This window comes from Acromyrmex echinatior, chromosome 1 (genome assembly GCF_024713525.1).
Source record: "Acromyrmex echinatior isolate Ae372 chromosome 1, ASM2471352v2, whole genome shotgun sequence".
Taxonomy (NCBI): Eukaryota; Metazoa; Arthropoda; class Insecta; order Hymenoptera; family Formicidae; genus Acromyrmex; species Acromyrmex echinatior.
Window position 1 is genome coordinate 8,085,555 of NC_141852.1, and position 7,109 is coordinate 8,092,663.

Sequence of the window (7,109 nt, forward strand, 5' to 3'; positions counted from 1 at the left end):
AGGTCGGAAATCCATACAGGAATCTAGAAGAAGAAAAATCTAATCCTGTTATTATTGAAAATGTTCGGTTGCTGTGTTGAAAATTGTAAAAATCGCAACGAAAGAGGCTGTTTTGAATAACTGTGCGTCATGGAGCCAAAATGGCGGCAGTTCGCGATATTTTGTTAATTTGTGACTTTGCGTACGACATCCGTCATACGACATCTGGGGATCGATTCTGTATCTTGAAACGAGATCTTGAAAATTACAAAAATGAGCGAATTTATTAGAATACTGATAATTTCATTGTCAACACCTAGTAAATTTGCTCACTTTTGTAATTTTCACCTTGTTTGAAAATACAGAATCGATCCCCTGACATTTATTGTTACGATGTTGGATTTCATGTTCATAGTCGGATCTTGTATTTAAGACAGATTAGTACAGTCTTAAGATGTCATAAACCAATCAGAAGGCCGCATTAATGACTTAAGATATTACTTAAGACGATCTTAAAATAAGAACCAGTTATGAATACCGGCCTATATATGCTCGTTTTCAAGGCGAATTTCATACCGTTCTGCGCACAACCAGATGTCTCAATTTTAAACATTTACATCGCGATAATTTTGAAATAACATATTGCGGAAATGAATATGTATCAAATAAACATGTACAAATATTTTCCGAAACAAAGGATGCAGAAATTTATATTTTTTTCGAAAAATAATAAGTAATAAAAGTAATAAGTAATAAAGTAACAAAGTAATAAGTAATAAGTAGTAAGTGAAAAGTACTAAATAATAGTAAAAAAATAATAAATAAGTAATAAATAATGCCGATGTGTTATATGAAAGGTTGCAAAAGTTGCAGTAGCCAACCATTAAAATATAAATCAATAACCCAGTCAGAAATAATAATGGAATCGACATCGAATTGATGTTGATTCAATATCGAAAGCATCAAATCGATATTGAATCGACGTCAATTCGATATCGATTCCATTATCATTTCTTTTCATTTCTCAAAGACGAGATATATAGAAAGATATGGATAGAAACGGCCCATGTGAATAATAATACCAATATGAAACATGATATGTCATAAATTTTATAATTTAATATGCTCTACAGATTATTAAAATTTATATGTTCTTTTTAATGATATTTTTATTATTATAATGTATACTCAGCAAATAAGAATGGATTGAAATGAATTGAAATGAATTCAGATTTTCAGAAATATTGATTTACGAATGTCAAAATGAATGCATTTTTATTCATTTATTTTCATATTAATAATTGTATGGAGCATACCTCTATGTCTTTCAATCTAAAAATAATATTAGCTTTTTCTATGCATTGTGAATACTGCATTTTCAATTCAAAATTTTGAATAGGAAATGTAGTTTTTCAATCCAATTACATCCAATTGAATCCAATTAAATCCAAAAAAAGTATTCACTATTTATATATATATATATTAGGTGTTGGAATTAATTCGTAGCGTTTTTTAATGAAAGAATGTTATTTATTTCACATGAGCATTAAAAAATACATTAATGAAAGTACTTCCCATCACTTGTAAAACGCTACGAATTAATTCCAACACCTAATATATATATATATATATATAAAATACGCATTCGAGTAGAAAAAAATTTCAATTCATTTTAATCCATTTTCGTTTACTGGGCACTTTTGTAGCTCGCATATGTTCCATTCATTTTAAAACAACATGTTATTTGAGTTCTTGGCAAACACCAATATTAAGTTTTTCATCAAAAAATCGGAGAACATTAAGATTCGATGCGATTTCAACGGAATTCTTGAACATGTCTACAGTTCCTTCTGCACATCATACAAATAAATTTACTCTCTAAATCCTTTATAAATAAAATCTCTAAAAAAAGAAGTAAAAATTTCATTCCTTTGGAGTGAATATCATTTGAAATAAATAAAATCTCATTCCAAAAGAGTAAAAATTTCTCACTCTTTTTCCATAGTGAAAATATGTTTACCCTTTTTCAAAAATTGACTCAATTTTCACTCTAAGATATTTAAAGAGAGTATGGATATACATAGGTAATATTCATCGTCAGATTTTATATTTGCTTACCTAGCAAACGATGGATTGAAATGGATTAAAATGGATTCAGATTTTCAGAAATACGGATTCATGAATGTTAAAATGAATCCTTTTCAATCCTGAATGCATTTTTATTCGTTTATAGGAATTGTATAAAGCAAATGTCTATGCCTTTTCAATCCTGAATGCATTTTTATTCATTTATAGGAATTGCATACAGCATATCTTTATGCCTTTCTATCTAAAAATAATATTAGCATTTTCTGTGCATCATAAATATTACTCAATTTAGAATTGTGAATAGGAAGTACAGTTTTTTTAATTCTGTTAAATTCAAAAATAATATCAGCAATTTCTGTGCAACGTGAATACTGCTCAATTCAATAATCTGAATATGAAATACAGTTCTTCAATCTAATTGAATAAAAAAAGTTTTTATTTAAAAACGGATCATAAATACTACTTAAATTATTCAAAATTATAAGTAGGAAATTTTTTGTTTTAATCCAACTAAGTTCAAAAAAGTAGTAACGTAAAAATAATTGAGCTATATTCTTTTGTTTCTCTTCAATTAGAAGTAAAATGAATGATCGATGTGAACACTCGCAAGTCGAACACAGCCCGAATATTAGGCTAATATCACGATGCGCGACATTGGCCAAGCGAGATTAGATTATCCGACATTTACCCAATGTTGTCTCATAGTAATGTAAATTGTTTATACTTTATTATATCTGTTAAATGATGATATTTTTATTATATCTATATAATTTCGTTACTTAGTTTAGCTAGTTGTAATTGAAATAGAGAATGAATAATACATTTTCTAATTGAAGAAGTATAGTATATTGGTATAGCGGATAACGTAAGATTCATATCCAGAGGTCCCAAGTTCGAATCTCACTAAGGTGCGTTTTTTTAATACCATTTGGTAATAATTAATAAAATAAAATAATTAATAAAATAAAATAATAAAATAAAATAAATAAATAAAATAAATAAAATAAAAAGAATAAATAAATAAAATAAATAATTTAAATAAATAAAATTAGAAAAATTAAAAAAATAATATTAATACAATAATATAATAGGTTTATTCGCGTCGCATACTCCAAATTAATTCAGAGAGTACCTGGATCACAAGTAAGGTGGCGGTTGCATTCATGTGCTCCAATGTTCAGTGACACGAACGGATTTAGGACAAGTGAGCATGTTACCTAACCTAATCCGTGAGACAACTTAAATGGATCGAACATGTATTTCGTTTCGTTTCGTATTTTATGTTACCTCGATTATTTGAAAAGCGTTTTTAAAATAAATACGTTTTTAATAAATATGAAAATTATATTATATTTTTATATTATATTATATTATATTGTATTAATATTATTTTATTTTATTTTTTATTTTATTTTATTTTTTATTTTATTTTATTTTATTTTATTTTATTTTATTAATATTATATTATATTGTTATATTATATTGTATTTTTATATTTATATCAAAAACGCATTTATTAAATGTGTTTTTATATAAAATAAATCTAAAATACTTTTTTCGATATAATATGTTTTCAACAATTACGCATGCGTGCGTAACATGCACCACCCTCTGAGGTGAGGCAAATGGAGCATGCTCTTAATTGATTCATAGAGTATGCTCTAACGCTATGTGAACATCTAGTCGCTGGTAATATTGGTTCCGGTGACGCGACGTTTGGAGCGTGTTGGGCATGTTGGAGCTAGAGACCCTAGTAAAGGGTCTCTAGTTGGAGTGTGCGACGCGAACAAACTTCTATTGAACACATTGGAACACATGTATGCAACTGCCATGTTATTTGTGATCCAAATGCTAATTTGGAGCATGTAACGCGAACAAATCTTAAATCTCTTAGAGTGAAATCTTACTCCGGAAGGCTAAAATTGAGCCAATCTGTAAAAAAAAAAAAGAAAATATTTTCACTTTGGAAAAAAATGGAAAACTTTCAATCTTTGAAAAGAAGTCACAAGCGTATCACCAATGTGTTCCGCATCAACTGCAACTGATGCGGAACGTTAGCTGTGATTGGTTCCGCTCTTGTTCCGCGTTACGCTATTCTGCTGCATGGATAAGTACCCTATGGTTCCTGCATACAGAACACGGCAACGCTTACCGCGTGGCAGAAGTTGTTGCACTAGCTTATAATTATATATTTTTAAGTCGACTCTATTTTGCAAAACTTTTGGAAATGATGTAATACTTCCTCCGCGCGGCAAAAGTTAGATTGAGTTCAACTTTTGTCGCGTGGTGGAAATTATATATCTATTATTTCCGAGCAAGTGAAATGTTGTCGCGCCAACTTCCGTCGTGTAATAAGAAACAAAACGAAGTGGCTGTGATTTGTCCTGTTAATTCCGCGAGTTCCGTTCCATTGCTAATTTCCGCTCTATGGAACAGCACTAAATGTTAAAGCAGTTCAAATAATTGTTATGAGATAGTAAATATTGATTCTAAAATATTAAATACAATAGTGATAACTGTTTTTACAATTTGAAAAATTATAGTTCATTTTAATAAATAAATTATTAATATAATGTTAATAGTTTTTAAATTATATTCATCCTGAATGCATTTTTGACCGATATTCATATTTCATCAGTCGGGTCTTATATTTAAGACCATCTCAAGTACAGTTTTAAGATGTCATAAACCAATTAGAGATTAGTCACATTAGCGACTAAGACATTAGGCCTATTCTTTTTGGCTGAATTTTTGCACCGCAGTTCATCTTTCTTCCTCTTCTGTCCTCTTGCAGAGAAGATACAAAAATTCAGTAGGTCGATTGCATATCATCGTCGAATATTCTCACTTCTCGCACTTTCATTTCATGTGAAAAAATACGTGCGATTAGCTATGAGCATAGTGAAAATATCCCTATGCTTACGAGAGTGAAAATCACAGATGTGAGTGCAAAATGCAAGTGATACAAAAACTAAAGTACTAACTTTTGTTGTGCTGCACGTAAACATACACACGTATATATACAATTTATAACAGAATATAATTTATTTTAACATTAGGATATTATATTTATGAACCGTATATTGTTCAAATAACTAATATAATAAAATTATCTATACGATTAAAAGCGGATCTTAGTGTCCAATAATTTTTAAGTAAATATTATAATTTTACAATTTCATAATTTTTGTTTGAACTAGAAATCTTAAAATTTACGCAAAAAATATTATAAGATATGAAGATTTGCTTCGACTATATAAGCCATTTCATCATCTTAGTCATTTAAATAATTTATATATTAGGTGTTGGAATTAATTCGTAGCGTTTTTTAATGAAAGAATGTTATTTATTTCACATGAGCATTAAAAAATACATTAATGAAAGTACTTCCCATCACTTGTAAAACGCTACGAATTAATTCCAACACCTAATATTTATATACTTAATATATTTATATACTAATCTATATAATTTTCTAAATGTACTGTTTGGGATTTCAAATGGATTTTGATTCTTCTTATTAAATTCAAATGTCTTGCGAATTTTATTATTTTCGTTGTCATTTTCCTCCATACATAAAAAATAATGTTCATTACTGGAAACAATAATCTATGTCTTTAGGTAGAACGAATTTTAACAAATTTCAACTTCGATAAATTTCGATAATGCTTTTACACCATTTTATATAATTCGACATAGAATTTTTTTTGTCAAGCGTAATATCACGTGAAAAATGTCACATTTCCACTATAATGAAAACTATCCAATTAAGTAAGAGCTCACTTTATCATTTATTAGGTTTCGAGATACACAATCGATCCCTAGTTAAAAAGAACAGAGCACCTATCATGGAATAAAGTCGGAATGGATTCCGATCAGAATTATTCAATTATTCCCTAGATTTCTATTGTGTTTTCTGGAGAAAAGAGAATAATTCCGATCGGAATCCATTTCGACTCTGTTCCATGATAGGTACTCTGTAGCAGGATTCTCTAAACGTCTTATTGATGATTGTCGGTATCGTTAACTAGCGACAGCCAATAACAAAATAATCCTGGAAGACAACGTGACTGTCATGGCTGTCGCTAGTTAACGATACAACAATAAATGTCGATAAAACATTTAAAGAATCTCGCAATTGGCCTATTACTTAAGACGATCTTAAAATAAGAACTAATTATGAATACCGGCCTTTGATGCATCATGTGAACATAGTACACAAGACTTGTGTGATGGAAAAGTGCGGAATAGCACTGATTGGTTGCTTCATGGACCAATCACATTGAATTAGTCTTATTGTGATTGATCCATTATTGATCGGCAGTCAGAGTTGGCAATCAGCTTGTAGAGTTGATAGTGAGTGCTTTCCATTTGATGACATAAATAGACACAAGTTAACACAAGTATCGTTCTATCTTTGTTACTCTCTGAATCAACAAGGATAGAACGACGTTTGTGTCGATTTGTGTCATCAAATGGAAAGCACTCAGATATGGGCTTTAGGGTAAAATCACATGGTGCGGAACGTGCACTGTCGGCTGCTCGTGCTCATAATGGTATTAGGATAAAATCATATGGTGTAGAAAACGACTGCGGAATAGAGAATGGTCATTGAAATAACTAATTAGCGCTATTTCGCACTTTTCCGTCACACAAGTTTTGTGTGTTATGTTTACATAATGCATTAAAAGCCGATATCCATAGTTAGTTTTTATTTTAAGATCGCCTTAAGTAATAGGTCAATTTGGAGTAACGCAGAAGAACTTTGATTGATTGTTTCTATGATGCATTCTCGTTTTTCGCACCGTGTGATTTCACCCTAATTCCATCATGAGCACGAGCACATGGTGGAATGATATAAGGTGAAGCGTTGCACATAATGGCGGTAGCAATAAACTGGAAATAACCCATCAAATGTGTTTCAATATGCACTTTCTGACGTATAATAGCCCTGGTTATACTGGAATAACCAATCAAATGTTAACCAAATTTATTCTCCTACTGCGCATCCACGGGAGCGCTTCATCTTATATTATTCCACC